Source organism: Caretta caretta, chromosome 12, assembly GCF_965140235.1.
Source record: "Caretta caretta isolate rCarCar2 chromosome 12, rCarCar1.hap1, whole genome shotgun sequence".
Lineage (NCBI taxonomy): Eukaryota > Metazoa > Chordata > Testudines > Cheloniidae > Caretta > Caretta caretta.
In genome coordinates this window covers 27,423,801-27,440,128 of record NC_134217.1, presented here as the reverse complement: position 1 = coordinate 27,440,128, position 16,328 = coordinate 27,423,801, and the positions used below count along the sequence as shown (strand labels likewise).

The window sequence follows — 16,328 nt, the reverse complement described above, 5'->3', positions numbered from 1 at the left end:
CTATGTACGACATATAAACTGCTTGAATGTATCATCCTCAAAAGAATACTCCCTTTTACTGAGACAATTATTCCTGTCAAACAGGCGGGCTTCCGGCCTAAACATAGTTGTTGTCACCAAGTTCTGGCACTCAAAACTCACACTGAGGTTGGCTATCAAAAAAACCTAAATACTGGCACAGTATTTGTTCACCTGTCATCTGCGTATGATACTGTATGGATTAAGGGCTTGATGCTGAAACTTGCTAAAATTATACCTTGCTACCAAACACTTTGCCTGCTGTGGACCATGCTGAGTAACAGATGCCTGTGGTAAAAATGTGAAACATGATTATACTCCAACATATCTTGGAGTGAAACTCGACCGCACCCTCTCCTTCCATGGTTATCTTGAGAAGGTAGCTGCAAAGATAAAAATGAGAGCCAACATAATCCAGAAACTAGCAGGTACAACCTGGGGTACACCAGCATCGGTGCTGCGAACATCTGCAATAGCACTTGTATATTCAGTAGCTGAATATTGTGCACCAGTATGGAGTAGATGCAGCCACACACAACTTGTGGATACCCAGCTGAATACAGTGTGCATCATGGGAACCCTTAAGTAGACTCCAACACCATGGCTACCTGACCTGTCTAACATCGCTCCCCTGCTGATACGCCAAACTGCTGCAACATTCCACAAAGCTCAGCAAATCGAGGAAAACAGATGTCTTCCTATTCATCAAGACATTGACAACGCCCTCCTGGGAACATTTGTTTAGACTCATGCAATCAGGCTATGAACAGGAGGAGGCTTGGAAAGCAGATTGGGCTAAACAAGACTTAAAAAATAAGCACCTTGTGCCAGATCCCATGCAGAAGGTTCCTGGGTTTGACCTTCCACGGTCATCTTGGTCCACTCTGAACCAAATTCGAACCAACCATGGTAGATGCAGATATCTAATGCACAAATGGAAAATCAAGGACTCCCTGATGTGTGAGTGTTGTTCCTCACTACAGACCATCAAACACATCACTACCTACTGCCCAATTTATAAATATGAAGGAGGCATCACTGCAATAAATTCTGCTACTCCTGATGTAGCTATTTGGCTCAATCAACTTCAGGTGAAATTGTAGTCACTGCTGTACACCAGCCATATGAAAGAAGAACAGATGTAACTCAGGGTAGAGTTTAGCTCAGTAAGTTAGATAGTTCCTTTCACAATAATCCCTCAGTGAGTCTGTCTTTGAATTCTGTGGACTGTGTCCAACCCAAGGTCAGGGGAGGGGCCAGCGGAGCAGCCATTTTGGGGCATGAGGCTGAACAGACTTTGAAGGGTTCTGACTGGAGCCAAAAGGAGAGGCTCAGACTGATTCCAGAGGACGGACTGGAAGGCTGAAGATTGTAGGTTCAGGAGGGTCATGTTGTTGGTTAGATTTGGGGCTAAACTTGCAGGATATGTATGTTCATGTATTCTATTTTACTGTTAATATTAAAATTTTCAGTCTGATGAACTGATACCCTGGATCATTTCAGTTATCGCTGTGACTTAATATTGATTAGAAACTGAGGGCTGCATGTCTAAGAAGAGGTAACTATTTCTTCTGAATCTAGGGGTGAGAAACAGAGACCAAAACTCTTTGCCAAATGCAGCAGCATTACAAGAGGCCATGATACTTACCCATAGACACAAACAGGCATGTTACATACAACTATTTACTCATGCAGCTGTTAATGCACAAAGAGCTTGCATTCAATTCAAAGGGTCTGGTTTTTATCAGCTTCCACTCATCAACTCTGCAGGGGCAGTTCTGAGCTCACAAGTAACTGAACCCACAATTTTACTGTGGCAGAAAACTGCAGGTGCAAAGGATGCTGTTGCCCCTCTACAGTGAGCTACAATCATACCATTCACACATCTCACTAGCTGATGTGTGGACACAATCTCATAGTTAGATGCATACAGTGTTTTGAATTGTTCCCAGAGTTATTCAGGGTCCTCAAAAGTGTGTTTGCAAAACTGTAAACTGTTTTTTTTTTTCCCCTGAAGAACTAACTTACACTTTTAAGTAAAACAAACTAGTTAGGTAGATTTGGGGAAGGGTTTGTTTCTGGGAAGCCCAGGATCATAATTCACATTGCTACTGCAGCATAGCTGCACCAGAGCAAGCTCCTCATGGAAAGGCACTCATTTGGGTACTGGTGCAATTAATTTTGATTTCACACGAGTGCAAAGGCTGTTTTGTAGATTATTATGTACTGCATGAAATTTTCCTTTTGAATCATTCACTTTAGCCTGAACAAAACATTTCATAAACCAAATACATTTTTAATGAATGGGAAAGGATGTTTTTGTGTGTGTCCTTTCCTTTGCTCTTTCTAAAACGATTTAATGGAACAACAGTTCAGGGGAGAAATACCTTATTTAGCAACTTGAGTGTTGTCTTAGTCCATTAATCAGACCAATAATTATAAAATCTGAGCAGGAATTAATTTGCATTTGAGTGGAAAAACAGATGAGGCAGCATTTATTTCAATGAATTTCCTTCAAAGGGAGATTCCTTTGAATCCAGACCTCATGTTCCCATTAGCCATTATGTTCCTTGATTCATAAATTCAAACTTTACAACCCAGTTACTATTATGGACAATATTTCTTTCATAGATAAATTATCAGCTTCATACTACATTAGGATTTGAAACTTGTTCTGTAACTTTAATATTCAGCAATAAAAGGGAACCTCTGTACACTTTATCTCATCTTTACAGTACTAGAAAATATGTACTAGCTGCATGTGACATTAAATGCACTTAAAGATCATGTAGGTTATTTCATGTTCATTATTTTCTAGAGAAGAGACTCCTAAATATTGGTGTATATTTATTTTTTTTAACAGATGGGTTAACATGACTTTAGCCCACAAGGCCCTCAAACGCTTAAAATACACAACTTCAGTTATTCCTAACCAAATGCAGTGATGGAGAGATAATTACAACTGTACACTAATCATTGTATATTTGATACACACATCAGCTAAATCTATAGATGACAGGCTGATTCTGCTTGTCGGGCAAAGAGAACCTTTTCTATTTAAAGGAATATCAAGACAGGGACATTGCTGAACGAAGCAAGAGGTTGCACATTGAACCAAGTAAATCTCAAGTCATATTCCTACATCTCATTCAGATTAAAGCCCTGAAGGTATACTCAATGGTGTTCTTCATAACAAGTCAATACAGGTGGCAAACATAGTAGAGGATCATATGGATTAAAGACCTTCTTGTGATTCTATCATCTCCATTTATCTCTGATTTTTATAGAAAAAAACTCTAGACTATTTTTCATGGATGTATTTTGTCCTCTCCCAACAGCTAGAAGTGAGTGTGGGGCCATAGAAGAGATTTGAACCCCATGCATTTAACATTTTTCTGAAACAGTTACATTAAAACATCTTCTTTTCTAATATGGCACAGGCAATGTTTCTACCTAAAACAGTTTTCCAGAACATCTGTATTTAAGATCAAGATTTTCAATGGGTTTGCAAACCTACTATGAAAATTCTAGAATTTTAACCATTCACATTACCATTTTGTTCTGTAATTTGTGCTTTGCTACCCTCTGTCAGCTTTTTCTGTAATTTAAACAAGAGAATTCATTCAAATTAGAAGAAATAAGGATACTTCTTTTGCAAAAATCTTCTAGACAAAATTCTAGACATTTAAACTAGACAGAGAGGAAGAATGTCACAAACAAAGTTATTACATGACAAAAGCAGTGACTCAGTCAGCTTATGCAACCAGGAGGGATGACAGCAGTTAAGACATGGGTCCTGACCTTGAAGGGACAGGAATAGCTGGGGTAGGTGACAATAGGACAAGAGGCAGGGCAGAGAGAAGCAGCAGGGGACAGATGGAGGGCAGAGGGTACCACTTATCTGGTTGCCACCAACTCCAGGGAACCCCTTGTTCTTGGGTTTATCCGGGGAGAGACTGTCAGGAGCAGGAAGCTATGGGTTCCCCTCGGTCCACCCCCACTGGGTGGGTCCTCCAGCAGCTTGGTCTGTGCTGCAGCCTCAGCACGTGCATTAATGTGCACAGAGTGCACAATGTGTGCATCCTGCTTGTGACGTTACACCCCATATTCTTCATAGGAATATGGTTATGATATGAATATGGGATAACTAAGACATACTTTATGCAAGATGGCTCATGTAAGATATCATTGGAAAGGTTATGATTCTCTGAATGTGATTATCCAACTTGTATGCATGTATCATTTCTGTATCTAAATTTAGGAATATTGACTATGTAACAATTACAACTGTGTGTGTACTTGGGGGGAACGCCCACCAGACACTAGGCAATCCTCCTGAACGACCCATTAAGAAGAAATGCTAAGACTGTGAAGATACTCTCTCTTCTTCCTGAGAGGCATCCTGGGACATAGCTTTGACACTTCCAGGTCAGGTGATAAGGTGACCTGATACAAAATACCACCTTGGACACTGATCATACTTTTCCTCTGTAGGGGGATGGGGATCAAACAAAGGGTTCCCGCCTTAGGTAAATCCTTTTTAAGGGCTGGGTAGGGGGTTGATCTGGACTCTCCTTGATTGCCTACCCAAGAACAAGGAATGCTGAACGAATCTGAAGGGACAAAGGCTCTAATCTGAAGTGAAAGGCACGGGTGAGTCCAGACTGAGACAGGGATTCAGTCTGTAAAAAGAAATAACTGGAACTCTGAGCTACAGAAACTCTGCATCCTGCCTAATTCAACATTTAGGGTGAGAAATTACATGTTGTAACCTGTTTCTTTAGTGAATCAAGCTTAGTTTGCGTGTTTTGTTTTATTTGCTAAGTAATCAGCTTTGTTCTGTTTGCTATCTTTTATAATCACTTAAAATCTGCCTTTTAGAGTTAATACATTTGTTTTTTTATTATTAAACCCAGGTTGTGAAATTTCTAACTGTGGAGGCAAGAAGTTGTGCACATCTCCCATCACATTGAGGGCGAGGGCGAATGTTTATGAGCTTGTACTGTGCAGATCTCTCTATATAGTGCAAGACAATATTATTTTGGGTTTGTTTCCCAAAGAGGGGTGTGCACGTGAGTCTGGATAAATCCTCTCATACAGATCTGATTTCAGTCTGTTTCTGCAGCTGGGTGTGGCTCTACCTGTGTGTGTGTGTGTGTGTGTGTGTGTGTGTGTGTGTGTGTGTGTGTGTGTGTGTGTGCTGCAAGAAGCCAGAGAGCCTAATTCAGCAAAACAGGGAGAGGGAATCCAGGCTGGTGGAGCACTGAAACCCCAGTGGAATCCCAGAAGGGGTACCCACTAACTTTATTTACATTAGTGCACTTTGGTCTAGTCCCATTTCAAAAAGGACTAGATCAAAGCACATTAAAGAACCGTTAGTGCACATCAGGGTGCACACGGACAGTTACTCTGTAGCACAGCAGGGTAGATCACAGCTCAGTTTGCCATAAATCTGCCGTCCAAGGCAGCTGTGCCACACTAGGCAGCTGCCAAGTTTGCCTATGCCTAGAGTGACCTCCATGCATAACATGTTTGGAAAGGCACCACACATACACCTAAGGGCCCCCTATTAGCTCTGCTTCTGGTAAGAGAAAGTAGCTACACAAATACTTTTAATTGGACAGTTGGAGAAGATAAATTAGAACTATTGTGTACTCAGTAAGGACCAATGGTGAAATCCAAGTCCCCTGGAAGTCAATGGCAAAATTCCCATTGACTTCAGTTACGCCAGGATTTCATGCTAAGTCTTTACATCCTTCACAAAGTCTAAGTTAGTGGGGTTTGTTGAGTGGGGGAGTCTCTGGGAGTTAGAACTTTCCAACTCCCAGCCAAAGTTGCTGGGAACCAGAGAAACAGCTGCAGCAACACAGTTCAGTCTTCTGAATGCATCACAAAAGGACAATGCTTCCCATTTTACGGCATGGGCTGGAATAGCACATGGGCTGTAACGGCAGCTGCACCTGAACCAGGCTGATCCATGGTTGGGGCCTGGGGCCAGTGCAGTCATCTCTACACGTAACAGCTCTACTCATAAGACTCAACATCCTCTGCATAGTTTGAGTGTCCCTGGAGATGTGCCTAACGTGTTTCTGTGACACCCTTTCACAGAGAGCCAGCACGAGGCGTACACACAATTCAGGGTTAATTGGGACCTGTCACCCAGATTTGTGCTGACCCTCTGCAAAATAGTGAATTTTACCCTTAATGAAAAACTTTGTCTTTGCATTAAATATTAAAGAAGGTTATTCTGGGACAACAAATTCTCCCTCAAACCCTCCTCCCCCGTTCATGTATTGTTTTATACTAAGACATGGTAAAACAAAACAACTCTCAATGTACACCAAAACATCTCTCACCTTTTAAAAGGTAAATGAAACTTAGTTTCCTTATGAATGTTGAGGGGTGTCAAGGTAAATCTGTACACTGCTTTGATATGTTTTCTGACTTTGAAACATTGGTCCTTTGTATTCAGTGTGCCATATACGGCATTTCAACTTGTTCGCCAGGAAATAAAAGCTCATACTTTTAACATCCATATATTGTGAAACTGGCCATGGAAAAGCTATTTTAGAAAAACACATGCTGATTAATGTTAAAATAGGTATAGATATAAGGCCTGAACAATCTCAAAGTCTTTCTGTATTTAGCAAAGGCTGCTTTTGATTATTATTTTTGCTTATTACTTCCTGTTCTGTCGGTATGAAGTATGAAGACTTTCGAAAAAAATATCCCCCCCACACAAATGTTCTTACTCTGTGCCAGAATGAAAAGATTTCTTTAAACCACTTACATGAATATATTAATGTTACAATGAATCTAGCAGCAATAGACATATTTATCTATGGTGGTTTGATACATGCTGAACATTCGTGAAGAGGCCTGAGGCTCTTGAAGGACATTAGGATAGCAATGTATATAAACAAGTCTGCATGTTAAGAATGCCGAAGAGTTAATTTATATGAAATGCCACATAATGTGACATTAATTCTAGATTGTAGTCAGCATATGGAAGCTGAATTCATAGAACTGTAATCTTTTCTAATTACTTTTAAAGCACCCAGAACTGTAGTCATTTTGCAATTTTCTTAAATTTTGGGACAACTGTCTACAAGCCTGTTCTTGGACTCAGAGCTCAGTGTGCAACTGCTTGATTTGAAGATGCCTGGCAAAGATGTTTTATATTCATTTCAAATTCTACATGTCTGTCTAGGTTCCTTTATTGCACTCATCACATCACCTTCCACCTCTTTCACGAATTCTGCCAGGTTGTTTGCTAATTGCATGAGCTGGGCCATGTTCATTTACAGTGTAGCCACTCATTCATCTCAATTAATGCCAAGACAAATCACATGACCTGACATAAAGCAACAGAGCCCAGTGTAATCAATCAACACTTTATTCCACTGAATGTATCAGCAATGTTTAATGCACTCTAGGGAAAAAATTCTAGCTTTTTCAGGCAGAAGCACACAGGTGGAGGGGGAGGGAACATATCCGTTGTGCCTGAGTGCTGGCGATCTGAGCCATTCTGCCTGTGCAGGGTAGATGTAGAGACAGCATCTTGGGGACAGTATGATCCCTGCCACTGCCTATTGTTCCTTTCAGAAGGTGTAATGTGAGTTACCTAGCTCCAGCAGCATGCAATGATGGCTGTTGGAAAGCAGGAGGACATGGCCATGCCTCCAGACCATCACTGAGTGAAGAAGTGTTGCAAGGTGCATTGGCCATAACTTTGCATTGAATAACTTAGCAATTAGGGAATTGCTAAATCTGGATTCTAGCTGCCACCTACTCATACACTGGCTGGGTGCACACGCAGGCACATGTACGTGAAATTTAGGAATCCTAGTAAGGAAATGCACTTTGAAAAGGACCATTTTCCCCGGGTACTCCAAAATTGCTTGGGTTGTCAGGTGCCATCAGTCGCATGCAGCTTAGGTGATATCTATTGTATATGTGTTGTGTCTGGAAAAGATACTGAAGAAAGGGGTCATAAAGATAGCCAGAGTCACAAAGTAAATGCTTCATATTTCCAGTGACAGAGATGACAATTAATACCACAATTCACAGCCAGCTAGAAAACACTCCCATTGACTTCAATGGGCTCTTTGGACCAGGCGGTCACTGAATAAAAATAAAATATTTACCAAACTATTTTTTCAGCCTTGAAGAAAGAATGATTTAGGATACACAGTGTAGGTCATTTTTATTAAACTACTCTGGCAACATTTCAGTATTGTATGTACTTGAAATTAATATACTTGCCATAAGACATTTAGCATCAGTGACATCCATACATCGCTAGTGAATATGGAACAATGAATTATTGTCAGGCAGATTGTAGGAATGATATAGTTGGATCTTCTGAACCCATAGAGTTTTAGTTGTCCAGTCTAGTCTGTCTTTAAAATGTTTTCTCTTTCTATTTAAATGACTCAAAGTTTGATAAAACTTGTTCAGTGTACACTGCACTAGCCTTATCATACAGATATATAGGTACGAGGAGCTTCTGTTATTTGAAGACAATGTTGAAATATCGATTCTGAATTACTGTATTTAACTCTGGTAGCTTTGTGGGGGTGGGGGGTTATTCACCTTTGAATCTGAACTTTGTCAGTACTGAGGTGTAAAAGTGGAGAAGGAATCCATGAAAGGGTCGTCACAGAACTTGCACTTCACATTAGAGAATAGCAGCATGGTAGGAAATAGCATTTGCAATATTGAAAGTTACCAAGTGAAAAAAACTCTCTCCGTCTGTTCTCAGAAGTCAAGAAAGTTGAAAGTTTCCAAACTTTTGACCTAAACCTGACAGGTACTGCAGCATCTGATGTTTCATGTTTGAAGAAATCTCACTGGAAAATAAATAGTAGTGAAGTGATTCTATCAGGTAGGGCCCCTGATGCTGCTAGCTTTTTATCAGGTCTTATACCTGTTAACCTTTCATAAATGTCAGTCTAGAAAGAAGATAGTACCACCACACCCCAGGGCAAATAATTCACATGCTCATTCTGCTGTTTGACCAGCTTCAAATGAACACATTACAGCACTTCTCCTCCTATATAGCGCTGAGGCCTTGCCTACACTGGCAAGTTTCTGAGCAGTAAAGCAGCTTTCTGCATTGTAACTCCCGAGGTGTACACACTGACAAACCACTTAGTGTGCAGAAACTGCGCAGCTGCAGTGCTGTAAAAAGACCACCCCGATGAGAAGCGTAGAGCTTTCTGCTGCTCGGTGATGCATGCAGTGATCTCAATGCATCTTTCCAGGTGACCATGCCTGCTCCACGCACCAGGCGATTCCCCGCTTGGAGCAATGCCAAGCTGCTGGACCTCATCAGTATTTGGGGAGAGGAAGCTGTCCAGTCCCAGCTGCGCTCTAGTCATAGGAATTATGATACCTACGGACAGATTTCATGATGCATGACAGAAAGGAGCCATGACCAGGACACACTGCAGTGAAGGTTCAAAGGGAAGGAGCTGCGGAATGCCTACCACAAGGCGTGGGAGGCAAACCGCCGCTCCGGTGCTGCGCCCACGAGCTGCTGGCTCTACAAAGAGCTGGACAGGATACTCGGTGGCAACCCCACCTCACTGCGAAGGCCACTGTGGATACTTGGTGGCTCGAGTGCCAGTCAAGAGTGGACTGAGCCAGGAGAAGGAAATCTTGAATGAGGATGTGGAGGGGGACCCAGAGGCAGAGGATGACTCGGAGGCCAGAGTGATTCTATGATTCCTCAATAGGCCAGTGTTCTGAAAGATGCATCACGCACCTTTCTGGATCAGCCTGTGTTAATGTCTGTAAAACGCCCACAGTGATCCACAAGCACCTGGAGAACCACTGAGAAATACCCCTTGCGATTAACGTACTCAGCGGCTAGGTGGTCTGGTACCAGAATTGAAATGTGCGTGCCATCTATCGCACCTCCGCAGTTAGGGAAGCCTATTTGTGCAAAGCCTTCCGCAATGTCATGCACGTTGCCCGGAATCACGGTCTTTCAGAGCAGAATGTGGCTAATGGCCCTGCACAATTCCGTTAACACGAGTCCAACGGTCGACTTTTCCACTCTGAATTGGTTAGCAACCGATTGGTAGCAGTCTGGAGTAGCCAGCTTCCACAGTGCAATCTCCATGTGCTTCTCCAATGCTAGGGCAGCTGTCATTCTCATGTATTTGTGCCGCAGGGCTGGGGCAAGCTCTTCACACAGTCCCATGAATGTGGCTTTCCTCATCTGCAAGTTCTGCAGCCACTGCTCATCATCCCAGACGTGCATCACTATGTGATCCCACCACTCAGTGCTTGTTTCCCAGGCCCAAAAGCAGGGTTCCACTGTGATCAGCACCTCCGTGAATGCCACAAGCAATCTCGTGTCGTAGCTACTATGTGTGGCAAGATCAATGTCGCACTCCTCTTGCCTTTGTAATTTAAGGAATAACTCCATTGCCACTCGTGACATGTTAGCGATAGCGAGCAGCATATTGGTCAACAGTGCGGGATCCATTCCCGCAGATCGAAGAGGCAGAACAGAGCACAGAGTACACAAACCATTGAAAGATGGCGCCAAATGCGGAAGGAAGCACAGGAAACACAGGTGGGGTGCGAAGCAATGCATCATGGGGCATTGGGACAGGACCCAGGGTGCCCCATGACTCCCTCTGTCTTCTAAGAACTTTTAGCAGCAGCAGAAGAAAAGATGCTCTGTGGGATAGCTGCCCAGAATTCACCGGTCCAAACACCGCTGCAAGTGCCACAAGTGTGAACACGCTATTGCGCAGGCAGCTGACAGTGTGAACGCACAACAGTGGTTTCCCGGCAGTGCTCTCGGAGCAGCGCTGTATCTGCCGGCGCTGTAACTCTGCCAGTGTAGACATACCCTCGGACATGCAACTCAAACACTCTGAAAAACTGTCACATATTTTGGATGTGGTTTTGCTACCACCATTACATTAAGGTTAGAAGTAACTGTCTGATTGCAGGTGCAATCTAAGCAGAAGCAATTATGATGCAACTAATTGCTTTCGTTTAATCACAGAGGTAAAAAGGGCTCCCTAAATATTGCAGGGCAGCTGGAATGTCGGGATAAAAATCAAGGTCAAATAATCTCATATGTGATTGTTGAGACTCAAGATAATCTCTCTTCCATCAGCATTCAAATCAATCAACTTGCAACAAAATTAAAACAGAGAAAATTCTGGTGTACGGTAGGAAAGAAGTCATTGCATGTGTGAATTTGGATGACATTTCCTAGTTAGGACATTCTTTTTTATTAATTCACCCTCCCCTCTGTAGTCATTAACCTAAGTAGAAACAGTGAAAGCCTGTCAATGTTTTTTACCATATAAAAATTAAAGCTGCCTAAACATTTTTATTTACTAGCTGACTCTTCCCTCGGGTGCTTTAAATTTATCTGCTCTCAGTAGTAGAACAGTCTAACTCATCATCTACCTGCAATCATCCTTTAGTGTTTCTGAACCTCTCTTAAATTACTCTCATTTAAATATAACATAACCTCGTGCGCCTCTGCAAAATGGTCATTTTCTCCATCTTCCTCACAGCTATAGCAATACCTTCCTACCTGAAAGAGCCTCCTCATCTATCACACCCATTTTACCACAACACAATGGCATGTAAGATGCCTAAGTAGGCTAGTATATGTGTCAAGGTTCCTCCCCCACTCTGAACTCTAGGGTACAGATGTGGGGACCTGCATGAAAAACCTCCTAAGCTTATCTTTACCAGCTTAGGTCAAAACTTCCCCAAGGTACAAAATATTCCACCCTTTGTCCTTGGATTGGCCGCTACCACCACCAAACTAATACTGGTTACTGCGGAAGAGCTGTTTGGATGCGTCTTTCCCCCCAAAATACTTCCCAAAACCTTGCACCCCACTTCCTGGACAAGGTTTGCCTGGAAAAGCCTCACCAATTTGCCTAGGTGACTACAGACCCAGACCCTTGGATCTTAAGAACAATGAACAATCCTCCCAACACTTGCACCCCCCCCCCTTTCCTGGGAAATGTTGGATAAAAAAACCTCACCAATTTGCATAGGTGACCACAGACCCAAACCCTTGGATCTGAGAACAATGAAAAAGCATTCAGTTTTCTTACAAGAAGACTTTTAATAAAAATAGAAGTAAATAGAAAAAAAGAAATCCCCCCTGTAAAATCAGGATGGTAGATACCTTACAGGGTAATTAGATTCAAAACATAGAGAACTCCTCTAGGCAAAACCGTAAGTTACAAAAAAGATACACAGACAGAAATAGTTATTCTATTCACCACAGTTCTTTTCTCAGCCATTTAAAGAAATCATAATCTAACACGTACCTAGCTAGATTACTTACTAAAAGTTCTAAGACTCCATTCCTGGTCTATCCCCGGCCAAGACAGAATATAGACAGACACACAGACCCTTTGTTTCTCTCCCTCCTCCCAACTTTTGAAAGTATCTTGTCTCCTCATTGGTCATTTTGGTCAGGTGCCAGTGAGGTTACCTTTAGCTTCTTAACCCTTTACAGGTGAGAGGAGCTTTCCCCTGGCCAGGAGGGATTTTAAAGGGGTTTACCCTTCCCTTTATATTTATGACAATATGCATTCCCTAATTTGGGAATGCATACAAAAAGGAAACTTGCACACCACTTTCAAAAGATGAGCCTGTGGGAGCTTAAATTCATAACTTTGCTAGACACTAAAAATCATGATCTTAATAAAGACACTGATATATGGCTTCTTACAAGAAATCTGTAACCCCCTAATCTCTTTTTTGTCCTGTGATTACTGGGGTGTTAACAGGCCACTTCACCTTGAGCTGTCCCTTACAATATGTAGTTTCAGAGTAGCAGCCGTGTTAGTCTGTATCCACAAAAAGAACAGGAGTACTTGTGGCACCTTAGAGACTGACAAATTTATTTGAACATAAGCTTTCATGGGCTACAGCATCCGATGAAGTTGGCTGTAGCCCACGAAACCTTATGTTCAAATAAAATTTGTTAGGCTCTAAGGTGTCACAAGTACTCCTGGGTTTTTTTAGAATATGTGCTAACTACTTATGCTAAACTATCTGTTTGACCTTGTATATTTAGCTGTGACACTTTGAGTACCTTTCCCAGACCCGAGGAAGAGCATTGTGTAGCTTGAAAGCTTGTCTCTCTCATCAGTAGAACTTGGTCCAAAGTCCAATAAAAGATATTACCTCACCCACCTTGCTTCCCTAATTTGAACATGAAATTGCATTAACTACACATGCAAACAGCCATGTGACTGAGTAGATACCTTACACATACTTTCGGTTTCAGCCCTTTTGAAAATCTGGCCATATGATTAATCAGATCGTATCAGACAACAGTGTTATTACAGACAGGAACAAGAACATTACCGTATTGCCTGACAACTATTTGCCAGCATGCATCCACTATGTAAGTAAGTAGACAAATGCTTGAGAAGAACAAATGTTACCACATACACAGAACTGTAGCATTTTTTCTTGAACTTCTTGAAACGATGCAGTAAATTCATGATCTTTTATTCCTGTTACACCACAAAGAAGATAGTACTTCCATGGAGTGCCAGGACAGAATGATGCAGGTTGCCCTATAAATAAAAATTACAGGAATTAAAACACGTCTCCTAATCTTTGAACAATGGAGTACAGGTCAGCTTAAGTCCCATTTCTAGCAAATTATTGTGCACAATAATTTTAGTAAAAAATCAGTCATAACCTGATAGCAATCTAAATAGGTATATACCTATGACATATTTTGTACAGCACAGATATCAATTACAAAATACCAGGGACTCCATTGTCACCCTTTGCCCAGGATAACTGCAGACCTTTTCCAGCAATAGTCATTTGCAGTTCCTATAGGTTACCATGCCAACATTAATTGTACCATACAGTATATCCATTTCAGAGGTGCTCTCAACTGGAACACCACATCCAAACTCCTTCAGTCTTTGAGAGGTACCTAAAAACATGTTTAGACCTGCACATGGGATCTGAAATCCCCTCGAACTATGGGGAAGTTCACATCTGGATCCATCATGAATAACGATATTGCTGTTGGTTCCCCCTCATGCCTTACAACACATATATACTGGGTGAATGTCATGGGGTCACTTTCTTTCCTAGGTTGAACTGAAACACATATTAATGTTATAGTGGAGAATGTTTTTGTCTTCTTTGTTTTGTTTGTTTGTTTTCCTTCCAAGAAGTTTCTTGGCCTTCTTGGGATGTTAGAAATTGTCTTGGTTCTAGGACTGACCCATTGCACCTGCTGTAAATTCAGCTCCTTGATGAGACAGTCAATACCAAAGTGGTTCACTTCTTGGTTAATAAAAGGATGGAGTCCATTTATGTATCACCATGGATTTCAAATGTTGAAATTACTACCCACCTGAACCACTGAAGGTGTTAGGAAGACAATGTTGGGTACTGCTTTGATTTTAAATAAAGCTGTAATACCTGATTGTTATCCCCAGCCTACTACTGAGTTAATAGTGGGTATACATGGCTCTGTACTATCCAATAACTTGGATCTGAAATATAGATGTCTTGTGATTCCCTGAGCTCCAGCTTCTCAGAACCTTACAGCTTTCATTACAATCCAAGGATTTTGTTTATTTCACATGGATGTCTTTTGGTCTGTCATCTGCTCTGAGTTGCTCTCAGAAAATAATATCCACCAGGAAAGCATTCCTTTGGCAGCAATTTACTTTAATAACCTAGTTCTACTTGGCACGTTCTTTCTGCTGATCGCGTTGCTACCTGACTTGAGTGCTACAGTACTAACAGCAGTATAGACTCTCTTTGAGCACTGGGAAGGATCCGAAGCTGATTTGTGGGTTATTACCATGGCAGAACAAACTAACCTCACACCTAGCACCGTGTGGAGTATAATTTTTTTGCACAGCGTTGCGCTTATCCTTGCTAATGGGATTCTATTGCTTCCATCGAAAACAATGAAATTTCGACATGACAGCGCCTGTGTTACCAGAGATTGTGCAATTTTATTACATGAATGGTATCAGCATGTCACCGCTGCTCATGCAATCAGCTCATGTCCTTCAATATGTCCTTCAACTAAGGGGATATATTAGAGAGGTCTACAAAATCATGAATGGTTTGGAGAAAGTGAACAAGGAAGTGTTATTTACCCTTCTTATTACACAAGAACCAGAGGTCACCCAGTGAAATTAATAGGCAGCAGGTTTAAAGCAAACAAAAGGAAGTATTTATTCACACAACCCAAAGTCAAGCTCTGGAACTCATTGCCAAGGAATGTTGTGAAAGGCAAAAGTATAACAGGGTTAAAAAAAGAATTACGTAAATTCATGGAGGATAGGCTCATCAATGGCTATTAGCCAAAATGGTCAGTGATGCAACCCCATGTTCTGGGCATCCCTAAACCTGTGACTGCCAGAAGCTGGGACTGGACAAGAGGGGATGGATCACTTGATGATTGTCTGTTCTGTTCATTCCCTCTGGGGCACCTGGCATCGGCCACTGTCAGAAGACAGGATACTGGGCTAGATGGACATTGGTCTGACCCAGTATGGCCGTTCTTATGTTCTTAACCCCACGTTTCAAGGCATGGTTCATTATGGTCCCCATACACAAAAGCACATATACACATCTAGCCTTAAGAATCAGTAGTCCCAGTGAAGTAACTGTGACTGCTCACATGCTCAAAATTAAAATGTTTGTAACTGTTTGACTGGGGCAAAAATCATGTATTTATAGTAATGACATGTGAATAGTGAAACAAACTTCATACTTTTCTGCTTGCCAGAGTCCAACATGCCAATTCAGAAATGAGGTTGTTTGTAAAGGTAGATGATGAATGATTATTAGAGCTAGTCAAAACTCAGAATTTCTGTTCCTTGTGAAATTACGACATTACAAAATTTGTTTTCATTCCGAATCTGAATGGAAATAAAACATTTCAACATTTCCTGGAAAATAAAATTCTGGTAAAAATTGTTTTTCAAATTCTACTTTTATTTGATATCAAATGGAAATGAAACAGCATTTCACAATGGAAAACCAAAACCCTTTAGACCTTACGAAAATGCTTTTTTCAAAAATTTTTAAATGAAAAGTGATCAAAATTGACATTTCCAGGAAATGTGTCAATTTTTATAAAATGGTATCTTCCAATGGAAAAACATTTCATTGGAAAATTGCTGACTGTCAGAGACTGGGATGTGGGCAGTCATGCCCAGTGGTTAGAGCAGAAGTCAGGCATCAGATCCCAGGTATGAGAGACCAGGCACTAGAGCCAAGGGCCACAGTTTAAGTCAGAAGTCAAGGAT

The 16,328-nt window shown here is 41.5% G+C and overlaps 1 long non-coding RNA gene across 1 annotated transcript in view; it reads right to left on the bottom strand.

Moving 5' to 3' along the window:
- Positions 1-13,598, bottom strand: part of LOC142068627 (uncharacterized) — a 160,577-nt gene extending 146,979 nt beyond the window's left edge. The window contains exon 1 of the long non-coding RNA XR_012664506.1: positions 13,480-13,598. This is a non-coding gene — a long non-coding RNA (uncharacterized LOC142068627). The remainder of the gene's footprint in view (positions 1-13,479) is intronic.
- Between the last annotated feature and the right edge of the window lie 2,730 nt (positions 13,599-16,328).